The sequence below is a fragment of the Apteryx mantelli genome, chromosome 3 (assembly GCF_036417845.1).
Source record: "Apteryx mantelli isolate bAptMan1 chromosome 3, bAptMan1.hap1, whole genome shotgun sequence".
NCBI classification, from domain to species: domain Eukaryota; kingdom Metazoa; phylum Chordata; class Aves; order Apterygiformes; family Apterygidae; genus Apteryx; species Apteryx mantelli.
Window position 1 is genome coordinate 59,817,315 of NC_089980.1, and position 17,254 is coordinate 59,834,568.

General features: G+C 45.1%; 1 non-coding gene across 1 annotated transcript; it reads left to right on the plus strand.

The window, feature by feature from the left end:
- Nucleotides 1-8,220: 8,220 nt before the first annotated feature.
- LOC136991716 (U2 spliceosomal RNA) lies at nt 8,221-8,409 on the plus strand. The gene has a single exon (XR_010883928.1). It is a non-coding gene; the product is annotated as a U2 spliceosomal RNA (small nuclear RNA).
- Nucleotides 8,410-17,254: the final 8,845 nt, after the last annotated feature.

Genomic DNA, 17,254 nt, shown 5'->3' on the forward strand with positions numbered 1-17,254 from the left:
CTAAGTTATACCTCTGCTAGTAAACAGTGCATCATACAGAGTTTACAGACCTGGTGAGCGTGCAATTCTCAGAGCAGATTCACTGCTTTTAATCTTTTTTAGTTTGATGGAGATAGGCCTAAGTTATAAAATTTTGACTTAGATTCCAAATTTCTCAGTGTTCTGATATATTTGGATCTGAAGTTTGGCATCATTCCTATCTGGACAACTTTGAGCAAGTTGCTCCTTATTGATTTTCAGTTAATTTTTTTACGGCAAACTTAGCTGTAGTCATGAAAAGACTTTTATTAACTATCTAGTTAGAAGCATTCTCGAAACTGCACAAATGTAGCTGAAGAGTGAAGTTTTGGAAAATCATGTGCACTAACACGTATTTGTCTCACAGATGCGTTGTGTTCTTATACTTAACTGTATGCTTATTTCCTTGCTGCTGAATTAAATGATAAGACAATCTGCAAGAACTATTTTCTTCCTAATAAATGCAGTATTAACAGTTTGTCTAAGTTATTTTACCCAAAAGGCCCCTTTTTTGAGGTAAGTTTTTGCTGTTTGATCATATTGTTTTCAAACACTTGTCAGCCCAGCTAAGCATCTTCATTTCAAACAGCCAATGTTAATAAGGAGCAATATCTAAAACCTTTCCAAGTTGGTGGAAAAACATCCACTTTTTTGTGGTCTCTGGCTTAGGCCTTTAGGGGCCTTCAATATCTGGAGAATCATTCTAATTTATTTTAGTTCAATATTATACTCTGTTGATCTATATTTATTATTTGGTAAGTTGCAACTTTGTTTTCTACATGTTGAAATATGTATATAATCCATCAATATACTGTATTCTTTAAGACAATCATACATGGGTTATGTCACCCAATGGCACATTGAACAGCATGGAGGTAAGTAGTTAACTTATTGTAAGAGGGAAAACTCTAGTTGTCAGTAATTTGGGATGAAGTACACTGACTGCCTGACTTGCTGGAAAGATCAGGTGTTGATAAGGTATTTTCTTCACTACTGATATTAAGTACTATCATCTAAATTTTGAGCGCAGGCTAATTCAAAACACTGGCTCAAAGCATGCCCTTGGACATGTCTGTTTCTCCCATTGACTCCAGCAAGTATGTATCCCAAGGAAAGTGAATTGTTTTGCATAAGCCATAATGAATAACTTTTATAATGAACTGCCTAATATTGTGAAGCAGAATTCTAAATCAGGGAGTTCGTTAAATATCTCATCAATGTGTGCTTATGTGCTACAGTAGCAGCTTTGAGATGAAAAAGCAAATATTTGCCACCACTTTGGTCTCTTTGGATCCATATGGGCAGGTCCCTGTACCTTGAAAGACTTTGGTAGGGTTTTCTCCCTGCAGAAGGATTTATGTAGGCATGTGCAACTGCAGGATGCAGTCTCCCAGAGGTATTCCAGCAAGAGACAGCACCAGAAATAGATGGCTGTACAACTGTGTCCTCTGTCAATATTGTAAATATTGATCTAAGCTCTCCTATTTTATTGTGAAAGAAAAATGTATAAATGATGTAAGTGCATTATTATTTAGATTGTTTTGTAGAAGTTAGCAACTTTTTTTTTTTTTAACTTGTATTTTGGAAGTATAATTTAAGTTGAAAAAAATTAGTAAACCTTCTTAAATAAACTTAATGCCTAATTTTCAATTTGTGGGGGGGGGGGGGGAAAGGGTGAAACAAGTGCACATCAGACACATTGAGCTTAGAGTATGTTGAACTTCCATGGAGTGGTTTCACAAATGGCTCCATCCTGTTACACAGTGTAGCATCCGGCTGTGGGCGAAGGGTCAGAGAGTTCTGCACGACCAAATTGATGATTATTCAGTCATGAAGAACTAAAAGAAATATGGAAGCGAGCATTGTGATAGCAAGGTCTCTTGAGGTGCTACATCCCCTTCATCTACTTCTTTCTTTTTTTTTTTTTGTCATTTCTCCCTTCCTTTGGTAAATCCCTGACTGATGGTCAGAGTGGTAACTGCAACTGTCTTTTCCCAGGCTGACTCAGAGGAGCTGCTGGAGCTGGGTGTAAGACTGACAGGTGCTGAGTTCGGCCTCAACAACCAGACTTTCAAGTGTGTTTTTAAAGCCCTCCCCCACCATGGTAATGCGTTACTTAAGGCCTGTAAAGCCTATTTTTGGCAGATGCATGAAATGGGCAACTCTGTGCCGAACTGCCAACTGATATACTCACTACTGAAGGAGTTTAAATTGAGGGCTAGTCTAGCACTACGGTGACTGTGCATGTAGCTGAACATGCAGATGTCGCCTCTGAGAGCTGGCACAGTCAGTATGGGAGCCCAGCTCACGCTCTGGAGCGAGCTAGCATTAGCCTTTGCCCTTCTGGCCAGCTCACACCCTGCAAAGACGGTCCATTTGTCACCCCAGACCTATTCCTTCAAAACAGACATTTCAAGGGAAGAGGATGATAGTGCCCCCAGGCATTGAAAGGGAGAAGGGGACCTGCAAGGTGCGAGAGAGGTGCTAGGACCAGGGATGCGAGGCACCCCTTTGCACACCCTGGGCTGTCTTTTATCCCACAAGGCTGAAGAGGAAGACAGCCCCTGCTGGTGCCCTGCATGGAGATCAGTGTTTTCTCATCGGGTTCTTGCAGAGCTCGTACTGAAATAACAATTACCGTGCATGTGGGCAAAAATAGCTTATCCATTGATTTATCTGGAGCTTGCCAAACTCACCTGTCTAAGACAAGGACTGCCTGCTGTGAAGTGGAGGAGCCGTTTACCCATTTCCTGACTTAACTTGATGCATGGCCTTGGAAGCCTCTGTGATCCAGTTTTGATGAGTACGTAAGGCCAGCAGGAACTTGCAGTTGCCCAGTAGACCTGATAATAATTTGGGAGCTGCACCATTTTTCACTACCTCAAAATCTTGAAAGAGTTGCATTCCTAGATTTAAGAGATCCTTTCTGTGTGGTGAGCAATGAAGATCAAGCCGTATTTATTTGAGGAGAGGTGCCTAGATCTGTATATTTTAGGAACAATGACAGTGAGTTAGTATTCAATCTGATTGTCATTTTTTGCTGGAGTAAGTTTCTACTGGAAAATGTTTCATTTCAGAAAACTATTTTTAGGGTTTTCGAAATCATACTTTTGGCATTTCTATGCCATTTTTTTCTTTTTTTTTTTGTCCTAATTCTAGACTAACTTAATTTTCTGACCAATTTTAGCTGATATTTATATATAGTTGAAAGGACGGACTGCCCCATCCTTGCTGCGGAATATTATTAGATGAGGAGGGGCAGAGCCTGTACAAAGTTGTGCCCCATACTAACACTTCCCTGGCCTAGTTGTCTTATTTGCAGTAGGGTTGACTTTTCCTTAAAAGGAGAAGCCCCGGCTGATATGCTTGAGAACAATGCCTCCCTGATAGGATTTATATAGGAATTTGTGTATATGAATCTGGAAATAAAGAAAATCATAGATGTAGGAAGTGCTTCTTTCCTCTCAGAGTGCATTACTCCAGATGCACAGCTGTTCATTTAAATAGCAACAGAATCAGTCAATTCCTCAGGTAAGAAAGGGAAGGAAGGGAAAAAAATGTAAGTTTCTGGGATAAGCTCTCATGTTGGTGACAGGGATAAACTGCTGTTTCTTATTTTTCCCCTTCAATGAAGGAGCAGCCAACACCAGGAACCTTGGTGAATGCAATACATGTATTTATTTTGAACAATCTGCTATGAACAACATCTCAGGCAATTCACTGATGTGGGCTGAACTTGTGGGTAAGACCTAGAAGCATGACCCTGTATTTCTCCCTAGTCTTCCCATAGCTATTTCATTTTTTTCTTTTGGCAGAGATCTCAGCAGTGATGCCATCAAGTGTACATTCATTTTGACTCTGCTGTGTTGGTTTTGATACGTACCAGAATTTAGTTCTCTGTTACTCAGGTGCAATATATGACACCATGCTGTCATGCTGTACTATATTCAAATTCTATTATGGAAAAGTTAAAATGTATATAAATGCCACCCCTCCCCACCTACATTTCACCCTGGGCTAAGCCACCCTGCACTGACCCTGCATTTGCTGTAGGTTGGGGATTTGCAGCTGCAGGTTCCTGCAGATCAGCTGCTGCCTGGTAACTTGTTTAGCGTCTGTGGTTCATCTGGGCTCTGCCAGGCTTGGGGTTGCTATGCACTGGCTGCCCAGAGCAGTATGAGTATGAAACTGGGGAGGGGGGGATTTGGGAATCTCCTAGAAAAAGTCTTTTGCCAGACTGTTGTCACTTGTTTTGTTTTTTTTTTTTTTTTTTGGTCAGTAAGTAATCCAAAGGGAAAGTAGATTTGTGCCCCCATGATGACAGCCAAACCCTTGAAGGGTTTCAGGGGTTTCAAAATTCAGTGCTGGTTGCCTGTGGGGGTGCTGTCTGGGTTTTGGTTTTAAGGCAGAATTCCTCTCTGGGCATGAGGGGGAATTCTGTGCTAAGAAAAAATAGAAAGCACTGTTTTTTCATGTTGGTAACTTCACTTGAGTAACTTCTCTGCTGTTCAAGTATTTTGAATACTTCTCTTAGTACTTGAGCCAGGTCCTGCAGGCCTCAAGCAGGTATGGTAAGTGGTTTTACCACTGAAAGCAAATTACCATTAAAATTAATTAATTACCATTAAAGTCTGTACATGTCACACGTTACAAAGTCTATACTTACTATAAAAGAAAAACACTGGTTTCTGAGCCTGAAGAATAGCCACACACAACACATGTACATGCGCGTGCGCGCACACGCGCACACACACACAAAGACAAGTCAGGCAGCTTTCTTTATATCAGGTTGTTATGATGTAATCTGCTTTTTTGGTGTTTTTTTTTTCTTCCCATACATTCAAATTAAAGAAACAAAAACCTTTCATAACAGCAAACTAAGCTGCATACAGCTTGAAAGCAGACCAAGAATTTAATCTTTTTACACTTGCTGTGCCACCATCCTGCCCCTGAATTGTACTGCTTTTCTCTTCTGACTTCCTATGGCTGTTTGTTCACCGAAGGCAACTCAAAGAAGGCCACAAATTTCCCTTGCGACCCCGCTGAGTGCTCTAAGTGCCGGGGGAGCTGGGCAGTCAGACTCGCTGAGAGGCGGCGGCGGTGGCAGTGGCACGGAAGTGGCGCCTGTTTGGTCTGACTCATCTGGAGAGGCTATTCTCATGTGTGGGGCTGCGCCAGCGGCGCTCCTGCCCACAGACGTGGCCTCCGCGGCTTTCAGCAGAGGAGACGCGGAGGCACAAATATACCAAACATTTCCACATTCTGAGGAAGGCTTGTATGACGGGGCTCGCCTCGGTCTGCCCACGGCTGAGCGGGGCTCTGCGGTTTCACTGTGCCAATGCAACCATGCTGCTTTGCTGTGCCTGTCATGATGCTACGGGACAGACAGATCCTGGGGCTAGAGAAAACTGGCAGTCTAGGAGGCGAGCCAAATGCTCAGGCATGAATCCAGCAGCAAATGATCAAGACTCTTGGGAAATCCATACAGTTCAGTTTTGGCACATTAATATTTTTTTTGTGTGTGTGGCAAGGGATAATTGACAGTTCTAAAAATCTCTGCAGACCTCTCAGTCCTTTTGCACAGAAATGTCTTGTTATGTCTGAGAAAGCAATGTGGATACTCAATTTTACATAGCAGTAAAATGTGGGACTGGGTACACCCACACTTCTTTCTCTACAGACTCTTTCCCATGGATGTCAATTAGAGCTGTGAGATATGTGAGCTGTAATAAGGAGCTGCATCACAGATGTCAATAGTCCAGTCGAGGGGGGGGGGGGAGGGAAGCAGTAAAAAGCCACACATTTTCTTAGGCAGATGTAAGGAAGATAATAAGCAGAAAAAAATATATTTTAAAATCACATACAGGCCATTTCCAAGTGGCATAAATTAATGGAGAAAATAATTTCCATGTAAAAAAGTCTGGCTCCAGCTGCTTGTAGGTTTCTGTGCATTTGAAAAGTGAGATAGAGAAAATAAGAGATCCAGTTTGTGTGTTGTATGATGCAATTCTGGTATTATAGAGTCTTATAGCATCCTATAGGTGCCTATTTGTGACAATGGTGTCAAATGTTCCTTGATATAATAAGAATAAACCCAAATCCAAATTCTTTCACTGCATGCATCCTCTGATGTGAAATCAAGGATATGGATATTGTGGGCTTTAAAGCCTACAGTTATATGACTTTCTAGAGCAGTAAACACAAACACTGCAGACTCTTGTTCTTCTCAGGGGTCTCCTCCTGGGCCAGCCAGGGCTTGTCCACTCGCAGAATTTGTCCTTCTGCCCTTGGTATTCATCTGCTCCCCCAAGCTAACACATTCAGTTTTATTCCTGGGAACCACAGCTGAATGCCCCCCCACACATAATCTTTGTTAGCCAAAGTTTAAGTTTATAGGCATTATTCTCCTTTTATGGATGCCACAGTAATAATAATCTTAATATGTGCGTGGTGTCCCATCCTTGATGTGTCTCTGAGCCCATTCTCCAGAGGTGCTGAGTGGTCCCAAGGGCAGTGCTCAGCCAGCCTGACCTCTGTGACACCCACACCGTGGCAGGCAGGAGGCCCACACTGGCGGCACAGGAGACCTTATGGCAACTTTGAAATAACAAAGGTCTGGTTGGCCTAGGTTGGCAAGGGCGCTCTCCATCTGGGCCCTGATGAGCAGTTTGGGCAGCATCTGCACTAGCGAGGGGGAGGGAGGAGAGAAGTTTGTAGGAGGCACTCAGAAAGTTCTGGGGATGTCGGGACCTGGTGTCGAGAAGTGTTTCTGGAGGCCAGACATGGCTTAAGGCAGAGGGGAGGTGTGGCTATGTATGCACAAGGCAGGCTGACACAGCATATGGAAGGTGAGCACAGAAGAAAAATCTTTGGGCTGAAAGTTGAGGAAACACCTGCGCAGTGACAGGGACTGCCAGAGCTGACTGCTCCTCTTAATGTCCTATGCTTCAAATCCTTTTTAAAGGTGGGCAGAGGGGATGTGACCCAAGGAGCAATCATCCTCCTATAGAAAGCTGTCTACACCTGCTGGGCAAGCAACTTGCAGCTTTTTATGCCTCTCCCTCTCCTCTCCCAGTCCTGCTGCATTACAGAGTAAGTTACTGTTTCCTGAGGCTAAAAAGCTAATGAACTACGTCAGTCAGTCCATCAATGCCAATATTTCATCCACGACATACAGAGTTACCAAATTTGCATTGCATAGGAAGGGGCCTCCTGATTACTGACAATTTCCTCACTGAGACCTTTCATGAAGGCACCAGGATCTGCCTTAAAACCAGTTGGTGAGATTTTGAGGAGGGTTTTGTGTGTATGTGCATGGGTGTATGTTGGGAGTTCTGCCTGCTTCTTTTATTGGGAAATGCTTTAGACCCTCACTCTTCAGTGATTAGGAACCACTTTTTAATTGCCAGCTAAAATTTATGTATAATCATCTGATGTCTAACTGTTCTTGAGCCAAAACCTTTCCTCAGTTTAAATAGTTCTTCTCCCTTGGTGGTGTTTAAGTTGAGAAGCGTTTGTAGGCAGTCATTTCTCTGTGTTTTTGAGAGCTAATCAAAGCCTGCTCTTCTGCTTGGGCAGCCTTTCCCTCTCCTGCCATCCCTCTGTGCACCTGTCTGGTTCAATGACTGGATTAGTGGGACTGTACATGGTATAATGCATGAACTTTCAAAAAAATCTGTGCAATGATATGATGCTTCCCCATCTGTACTGAAACTAGCCCTTTTGATACATTTGAAAACCACATTTTCATTTTCTAGAGTTATATCATAGTGATTGATCATTTGGTCATGGTGATCCAGTTTTTTTTTTTTTTATTTTTTTTTAAGCTATTTTTAGCTGATGAGCTCCCCGCTTTTGGCATAAAGTCTTGTTATTTCTTTACTGTGACTTTGCTTTTGTACCATTCAGTTTTATTCTAATTCCATTGCTCCCAGATTGTCTAGCTGTATGATATTGCAGTTTTGCTCTGCGTTAATGACCTCCCAGGCTCAGATTTCCAGCAGATTTCATCAGTGATCTCTTAATTTCTGGACTAAGTCATTAATGAAAGCACAAAACCAAGACTGTCCCAAGTCCTCTGCTAGCAGTCTTTCTGCAACCTGGCACTTCCTTGGTAGCCATGCCCTTATCTAGTCAATAATTCAGTTGCTAATCCCCATCTTATCCATCTAGCTGGTAATTTCTCATGGGACACTGTATCAAATTGCTCCTCGGCCTTTTGGCTAAGATCAAGTGTAGTATATGTTCTTATCAGTTTAATATCTGATACATCCTTGATGAGAAGACTTTATTTTAAATGGGTTTGCCCATGGGAGTTGGACCTGGCATTTGCTCTCTCTGCTCTGTGGATTGTCCCAGTACTGCAGTGCCTCCAGGAACGGTGCACCATTTTTATTCACCAAGTCAAGGAGTTGAGGGAAGAGGTCAGCAGACTGTGCAGCGTCAGGGAGGTTGAGAAGGAGATCGACCAAATCTTCTCCAAGACTCTGCAGCTTCAGGAGCCCGAACCTCAACTGTTGTGGAGAGGCAGGCAGAGTCTGTGCCTATCAGGTCAGAAAGTGGAAACTCCTAGGATGGTGAAGGCAGGAAGCTGGTGACTTCTGGCACCAGGAGGTGGGCTCAGGCTGCTGTTGTACTGGAAGACTTGTAGCTCTAGAATAGGTTCCCAGGCCTCGTAGATGTCGAGGAGCTGGGAACAGTCTCAAATGGAGCACTGGGGCCAGCTGAGCCTCAGCTGCACAGGAGCACTGGGAGGAAGAGGCCAGGGCTAGTAGTGGGAGACTCCCTGCTGCAGGGGAAAGAGGGCCCCATCTGCTGACTTGCCATCTAGGAAGGTTTGCTGCTTGCTGGGGGCTCACATCTGGGATGTTGTGGAGAAGCTGCCAAGGCCTGTGTGGCCCTTGGACTATAACTCCCTGCTGCTTTTCTGTGGGCTCCAACGATACTGCCAGGGGAGACCTGGAAAGTACCAAATACGACTACATGGCTCTGGGGGTGATGGTCAATGGCAGGGGGGCCCAGGTGGGTTTCTTCTCTATCCTACTGGTGAGGGGGAAGGGCCAAAGGAAGACCAAATGGATCCTATGGGTCAACAACTGTTTGTGCAGCTGGTGTTGAAAGCAGGGTTTCAGTTTCTATGATCATGGGACCTTCTTCAAGGACTGACAACTGCTAGGTAGAAATGGGATCCACCTGACAAAATGAGATAAGAGTATCTTTGCCAACAGGCTGACCAACCTGGTAAGGAAGGCTTTAAACTAGGAATGACAGGGCAGGGAGAGAGTGGCCAACAGTCAAACAAGGAAGTAGTGGATGGGGTTGGCGGCCAAAGAGTCTGGAGTGATGTAAACAGAAGGGACCTCTTAACACAACAGGGCTGAAGTGGAATCACCCCAAGTGCATGCATGTAAACAAGGAATTGCCTGTAGGATCACATTATGGATAAAGCTTTCATGCCCTTTCTAGGAAGACAGTACACTGGAGTGCCTCTCTCAAGTGCCTGTACAATAATGCACACAGCATGGTGAGCAAACAGGAGAAATTAGAAATCTGTGTGCCCTGTGCTACGATCTCATTGGGATCTTGGAGACATGGTGGGATAGCTCACATGACCGAAATGCTGCAATGGAGGAATACGGGCTCTTTAGGAAGGACCAGCTGGGATAGCGAGGAGGTGGAGTTGCCCTTTATGTGAGAGCAACAGGAATGCATGGAGCTCTGCCTGCGGATGGGTGAGGGGACAGCTGAGCGCTTATGGGTCAGGATTAGTGGGCAGACTAACATGAGTGACATTGCAATGGGTGTCTGCCACAGACTGCCTGATCAGGAAGAAGTAGAGAAGGCCTTCTTGAGACAACTGGAAGAAGCTTCATGTTTGCAGGCCCTGGTCCTAATGGGGGATTGATATCTGCTGAAGGGACAACACAGCAGGGCACAAGCAATCCAGTAGGTTTCTGGAACACACTGATGACAACTTCCTTACACAGGTGATAGAGAAGCCAACAAGAAGAAGTGCTTTGCTGGACCTCCTACTTAAAAACAAAGAAGAACTAGTATAGGATGTGAAAGTCAGGAGCAGCTTTGGCTGCAGTGACCATGAGATGGTGAAGTCCATGATCCTGTGAGGAGGGAACAGGGCAAAAAGCAGGATCACAAGCCTGGTCTTCAGGAGAGCAGATTTTGGTCTGCTCAGGGACCTGCTTGGAAGAATCCCATGGGATAAGACCCTGGAAGGAAAAGGGGCCCAAGAGAGCTGGCTGATTTTCAAGGATCACCTCCTCCAAGATCAAGAATGGTCCATCCCAACAAGCAGGAAATCAAGCAACGGCAGCAGGAGGCTTGCAGGGATGAACAAGATGCTCCTGACTAAACAGATACATAGAAAGAAAGCATACAACAGGTGGAAGCAGGGACAGGTGACCCAGGAGGAATATAGAGACACCATCTGAGCACACAGGGATCGGGTTAGGAAAGCTAAAGCCCATCTGGAGTTGACACAGGCAAGGGGCATGAAGGGCAACAAGAAAAGGCTTCTGTAAGTACATAAGCAGCAAAAGAAAGGCTAGGGAAAACGTGTCTGCTGCTGAATGCTGAATCTGGTGACAAAGGACATGGAAAAGGCAGAGGTGCTTAATGCCTTTTTCACCTCAGTCTTTACTGGTAAGACCAGCCTTCAGGAATCCCCAGCCCCTGAGATCAGAGGGGAAGTCTGGAGCAAAGAAGACCTATCCTTGGTGGAGGAAGAGCAGGTTAAGGAACACTTAAACAAACTAGACATACACAAGTCTATGGGACCTGATGGGACACAACCACAAGTGCTTAGGGAGCTGGCCAATGTCATTGCAAGGCCATTCTCAATCATCTTTGAAAGGTCATGGCGATTGTGGGAGGTTCCAGAGAACTGGAAGAAAGCAAATGTTCCCCTATCTTCAAGAAGAACAAGGAGGATCTAGGAAACTACAGGCTGGGCAGCCTCACCTCCATTCCTGGGAGGATGATAGAGCAACTGATCCTCCTGGAAACCATTTCCAGACATGTGAAGGACAGGAAGGCAATTGGGAGTAGTCAGCATGGATTTACAAAGGGGAAATCATGCTTAACCAACCTAATAACCTTCGACGATGAGACAACTGCCTTGGTGGATGAAGGGAGAGCAGTGAATGTTGTTTACCTTGACTTTAGTAAGACTTATGACGCTGTCTCCCATAGTATCCTCACAGGCAAGCTGATGAAGTACAGGCTAGATAAATAGACAATGAGGTGGACTGAAAACTGGCAAAACTGCCAGGCCCAGAGGGTTGTGACCAGCAGCATGAAGTCCAGCTGGAGGCCAGTCACTAGTGGTGTCCTCCAGGGATCGATCCTGGGGCCAGTCAGGTTTACCTCTTCATTAATGAGCTGGATGACAGGACAGAGTGCACCATCAGCAAGTCTACAGATGATACAAAACTGGGAGGAGTGACTGACACACCAGATGTTTGCCCTGCCATTCAGAGGGACCTCAACAGGCTGGAGAAATAGGCAGAGAGGAACCTCATCAAGTTCAGCAAAGTGCAAAAGCCCTGCACCTGGGGAGGAATAACCCCATGCACCAGTACAGGCTGGGAGTTGACCTGCTGGAAAGCAGCTCTGCAGAGAAGGACCTGGGGATCCTGGTGGACAAAAAGTTGAACATGGGGCAGCAATGCGACCTTGTGGCAAAGATGGCCAACAGCCTCCTGGGCTGCATTAGGCAGAGAGCTGCCAGCAGGTCAAGGGAGGTGATCCTTTCCCTCTAGCACTGGTGAGGCCACATCTGGAGTGCTGGTCCCTCTTCTGGGCTCCCCAGTAGAAAAAAGACATGGACATACAAGTCCACAGGAAGCAAGGAGCAAGGAGCAAAAGGCCACAAAGGTGATTAAGGGACTGGCACATCTCTTATATGAGGAGAGGCTGAGAGAGCTGAGACTGTTCAGCCTGGAGAAGAGAAGGTTCAGATGGATTTTATCAAATGTTTATAAATATCTGATGGAGCCAAGAAGATGGAGCCAGACTCTTCTCACTGGTGCCCAGTGACAAATTGAAATATGAGAAATTCCATTTAAACATAAGAAAACAATTTTTTGCTGTGAGGATGGTTGAGCACTGGAACAGGTTGCCCAGAGAGGCTGTAGAGTCTCCATCCTTGGAGATATTCAAAAGCTGGCTGGACATGGGCCTGAGCAACCTGCTCTTGGTAACCCTACTTGAGCAGGGGTTGGACTAGATGATCTCCAGAGGTCCCTTCCAATTCCAGCTATTCTGTGATCCTGTGAAATGCTTTTAATGACATCTAGACAGAGGAGATTTACTGCAGCTCCTTTGACCTGAAAATCTTTTCTTGAAGAAAGCTATCAGTTGACACAAAGGACCTTTGGCATGCTCTTGCTTTGACTTAAAGGAACAGACTTGGCCCCCAGTGTGGATGGGGACGACGACTGTCCTGCCCTGTGTGAGGGCCAGGGCTAGCAGGCAGAGCTGGTGCTGGGGAGAGAGAGGGATTTCTGTAAGGTCCCTCTCTAAAGCACTGCAAATTGTCCCTGGCCCTGTCTGTGGCATGGGGATTCAGATGGCTGGAGGGGAACTGAGATGTTCTAGTGCTTTGGCAGAGGTCAGGTAACAGTAAATCTACATCCAATTCCATTTTCCATTTCCATCCCTATCTTTAATTATCCTTTCTTTTAAACTTCATTGTAAAGCCAGAACTTCATTGTTCTGGGAGATGAAACTCTCAAAGTTTGTTATGTACTATTGCAAAACCGCTAGGCTTGGCATTTCTGAAGTTGCTTCTTTCCCCCTTCTTTTAAAATACATCTACTGCATCTGCTGTCCTCTAAATGTGCAACATCAAGCTTGAGTTGAGAAATTTAATAAATGTTTGCTGTTGGGTTGCAATTTTAAGTTCCAAAATTCTGGAAGAGAAATGATGTGTTTATTGCCCAAGCTGAAGTACAATAAACTACCTGAGTTCTGTTTCCATTTTAGAAGTGGCTATTTCCATTTCCAAGCCTTGGTTCCCATTAGTTTTTCTGCCTTGGCCTCCACATTATGCATCCTCTCTCTTACTGATAAAAGAAGCAGACGTACAAGTGCTTATCAAACTCCCCCCTATAATATCCTTAATTTATTTCCTGCCTAACAGCACAGCAACCCCACTTCGTTCTCTTTTCTCTTTGTTTATATGGGCTGAAGGCTTTCCTGGTTCTTACCCTTTGCAAAGGCTAAATTATGCTGAAATCTGTCATTTTTCACTTTGCTCTAGCTATAGATTAGCACTTGAGCTCCTCTAAATGACGTTAAGTGACTGTCCTTTGGAGTGTTAGTCAAGGTCCAAGTTACGTAGGTCAGTATGGGGAAAGTTAAGCAGTTTATACAGATAATCTGAAAAAAACCCACTCACTGAAAGGAGAGAAATCTAGAAAAGTCTAACAGGACACTCAGAAAGGAAACAAGAATATTTAGCAGCTCATAAATTGGGTCTGTCCATTTGTCCTTATTTGTTATCTAGGACTCCTTACTATTTATGTAGGGAATGACATGTAAATTGTATGACTATCAATCCATTACAAAAGGTTTTATGGTCCTGGTATTAGGACTGCAAAGCTGCGATGCAAATGGCCCAGCCCCCCTCCATGAGCATCAGCCTCCTTGGGGACCTGACATGCAGGTGAAATTCATTTTGGCTGGCACAGGTGAGCCTCTGGGGCAGGCTCAGTTGGCTGATTCTGCAGGAGGCTGATTTGTTAATGAAGAAGAGAGGGAAATGTGGATATATTTGGCTAGGCAGGTTAATAGCAACTCTGCTCTTTAACTCAGGAATAGCTAATCTGGAGCTTGCAGGTAAGCCTGGTGTGAATCTTGGCTGGGGCTATACTGTGTGACCAATGGTATAGGGATGAGTGAGCTGCTATGGGTGGGTGAGGCCTTTGTCACAAAGTCACTGTCAGATAGTACTGCTGGCTTGGTCTGGCTCCTGTGGAGGGGTGGCTGTGGAAAGCCTAGCTCCTCACCTGCCTGTGTCTCAGTCTACTGCTCTGCTCCCTGAAGGACAGGTTGCCACAGTGGGGGCTCAGTGCTGTGCTGAGCTATGGGGTTAATGATAGCTTCTGCCAAAGAATTGTGGTGTGGAAAGGTAAAGTCTTTGTGAGCCTTACTGCAGATATCTATTGCTTCTGAGGCAGAGAAAGCCTTATTCTTCTGCCTTTCCTGGTCTAAATAGAGTTGCTGAGGCTACCAGAACAGAAGCCCTGACCTTCCCTGGGGGAGGTAGAAGCTGGTGACGGTGGTGGTGGGGGCTTGTGGGAAGGAGCAATGAGGCTGTCCACTGTGTTGTCTAGCAGCGGAGAGGGAGGATAACAGCAATGAAGGGTTATAGCAGCAAATGGGCAGCTGGAGTTACCCCTCCCTGCCCCCCACTACCCTTCCCCCCACCCCCCAACCTTGAGAAATTCAAACTTGCCCCAGTATCAGAGAACTCATATGCCTCTTGGAGGAGGAGTCTCCACAAAGAGAGGCTGAAATAGACTGCTAACTTGTTTTAGTTTAGGCTTGACTTGATGAAACTCATTTTCTTTTAGACCAACTGGTTGCCACCAGTTACTCCTTGTAATCATTTATCCCATTTGGCAGGTGCATGTCCTGCCTCATTTACCAGTGCTTCTTGATTTGCAAAGACTTTGACTTGATGAATTGGATTCTTCAAACTGTGTTCAATATGTGCAACTTTATTCTTAATGTATTTTGCCATCCTTTGTCTTAATGCAACATTAGCAATTGTGAAACTTCAATCATTTTGAGAACTTCCCACACGAAGACTTCTATTTTGAATAGACCAGAGCCAGTATCATATCACCACATTTTCCCCCTTCCCCCCAAGTTCTCTGCCTAAATTTATGCCCAAAGCATATGGCCTGTGCGAGATGCAATTTAATACCTACAACCCAGGGCAGTTATGTGTTCTGATTGCCCCTCTCTTACTAATATGTGGACAGTTCATATGAATTTCCATTGTCTGCCACTTTTTTGCACAGATATAAAACGACTATAGTGGGTGGGAGGGAAAAGACAGAAGTTTCCACTCACCCCAGCAGTAGGATTTTGCATTTCTTGTAGTCATTTTATGCCTCTACAAAATGAAATGAAGTCTCAACACTGGGGTGAGTGGAAACTTGTGGCTTCTTCCTTTTCTTTTGGTTTGGACACATGCAAAACCATTGGAAAAACAATGCAAAATAGTCATGGGCTGGATTCACCTTTTCCTCCCAATGCTTTTGCTGTGGTGCTTCAGCTGCCCTCAGCTGTGTAGTTGCTGACAGGATTTGTGCATGGTCAAAGCATGGGGATCTGTGCTGGGGCACCATGGCCCAGGCAGAGGAATGGGGGAATCCAGGCTTAGGGTGAGACATGTAGGTGGAAGGGGAGTACTGATCTGGGAAAATTGAGAAAATGAATCCTATAACTTTTTGAAATGCTTGTTCAAAGGGAATTTATTTATATCTGAGAGCTGTATTTGTAGCAAGTATAATGATCTTCTCACATGGTGTAGAAAGGGCACTAAAATAGAGTGTGACTGGGGTTTTCATGGTGCAGATGTTAATTTAAAGTTAACAGTAAGTGACTGCTCCTCAGATAAGCTATGGGCTGCACTAAGCCAAGGATATTTTTCAAGGCACTAAAAATACCCAGCAACTGGACATTTACTTGAATGTAAGGCTAGTGACACCTTCATTCCAGGGTGGGGCAGAGGGGAGGAAGAGATGAATTTTGGCAGCTGGACATGCAGCAATCTCTCCTCTATGTATGTTGTCTTACAAGCACATTTTTCTATGTAGGTGAGGAATGGCATTCATCTTTAAAGCACCCGCCTCTAAAAACCCCAGAGCAGTTGTTGGGGAATGCCAGCAGGAATCTGGTTCTGCAAACATGCTGGCTGCTGAAAAATGGTAGCAGTTAAGCAGCCCTTGAAAAATTGCCTGTCAGAAAATTAAACTGCTGTTTTAAACTGACCAGTGGCAGAAAACAAAACTCATCCTTAGTAATCTAATGAATCTTTAATTTTGTTTTGCTTCTTCCTGCTAGTGAACAGATGACAGTGTTCTCTCAGCCTACTAATTCACTGGAATAAGCAACTTTCTCTCCTTTGATTTCTGATGTTTGAATTCTTGTTTTATGTTGCTAAGGAAGTCCTGGGGAGTTCTTTCTGCTCTGCCATAGTTTGATCTCAGGTAATTAAATAAGGTAAACTCCACCTGCAGTTCATGGAAAGCTCCAGAGCTTGGTTTCAGTGGACAGTCAAGCTCTGGTGTGCAGCTTTTGGTGTGCATCTGCATGGTGCAGCTGGGCTGATGACATGCCTGAAGCCCGCATGCAGGAAGGCTGCTGGTACTGTCTAGTCCAATTTAGAGGTGAATTTGACAATAAAATGGTCATTATTCCTCCACAGCTTCATTTCAACTTTAAAGTAAATGTAGTGGTTCTGGTTAACTTAAGGATCAAAATTCATCACCAAAATGTGTGTTTTCCCCAGAACTTTGAATTTCTTTAATTAGTACAGATATAATCACCCACAATTATTACCTTTTTTAAGAATTTCAAAGATGTGATGATGACCACATCCTTCTGGCTGCTTTTGATCCTGCTGCTGTGTGGGAAGCAGTTGTGCTAAGGTGGCACCACTGGCAGGGTGCTCGTCCTGGCGTGTGGCAGCAGGGGAGCAATCTGCACTGAAATTACCATTTGGAGGGCTGGGGAGAATTATTTCTTTTTTTTTTTTTTTTCTGCAGCCTGGGTCAGCTCCCTGGGCTGCTCTGTCCTGTGGCATTTGCTGCTGCTGGAGCTGTGGGCAGGCCTGGGCAGCCATTTTGTGGCCTGGAGACAGAAGGCTGCGTTGGTGTGGGGAAACCCCGTGTCACATTCGCTGACCGGCCTGTCGGCCTCGAAGGAGGCCTGTCCCCTGCAGCCACCTTGCCTCCCCTGTCTCCTCGTGGCCTCTGGGGCGGTGGCAGGGTCAGAGGGGCTGTGTGGTGGCTGGGCTCCCCTGTGGGCTGGGCTGCGGTGCCAGCCCTCCTCGCTGGTGGGACGCCATGATGCGACGTGTTCCCCAGGTGCCACTGCCACCTCTGTTCTGCTGGCTTTTGGCGGGGGGTGGGGTGGGGTGTCAGGTCTTCAAGCAACTGTCAAAGTGTCAAAGGCATTTCCAGAGGAAAACTGTACAGCGTGG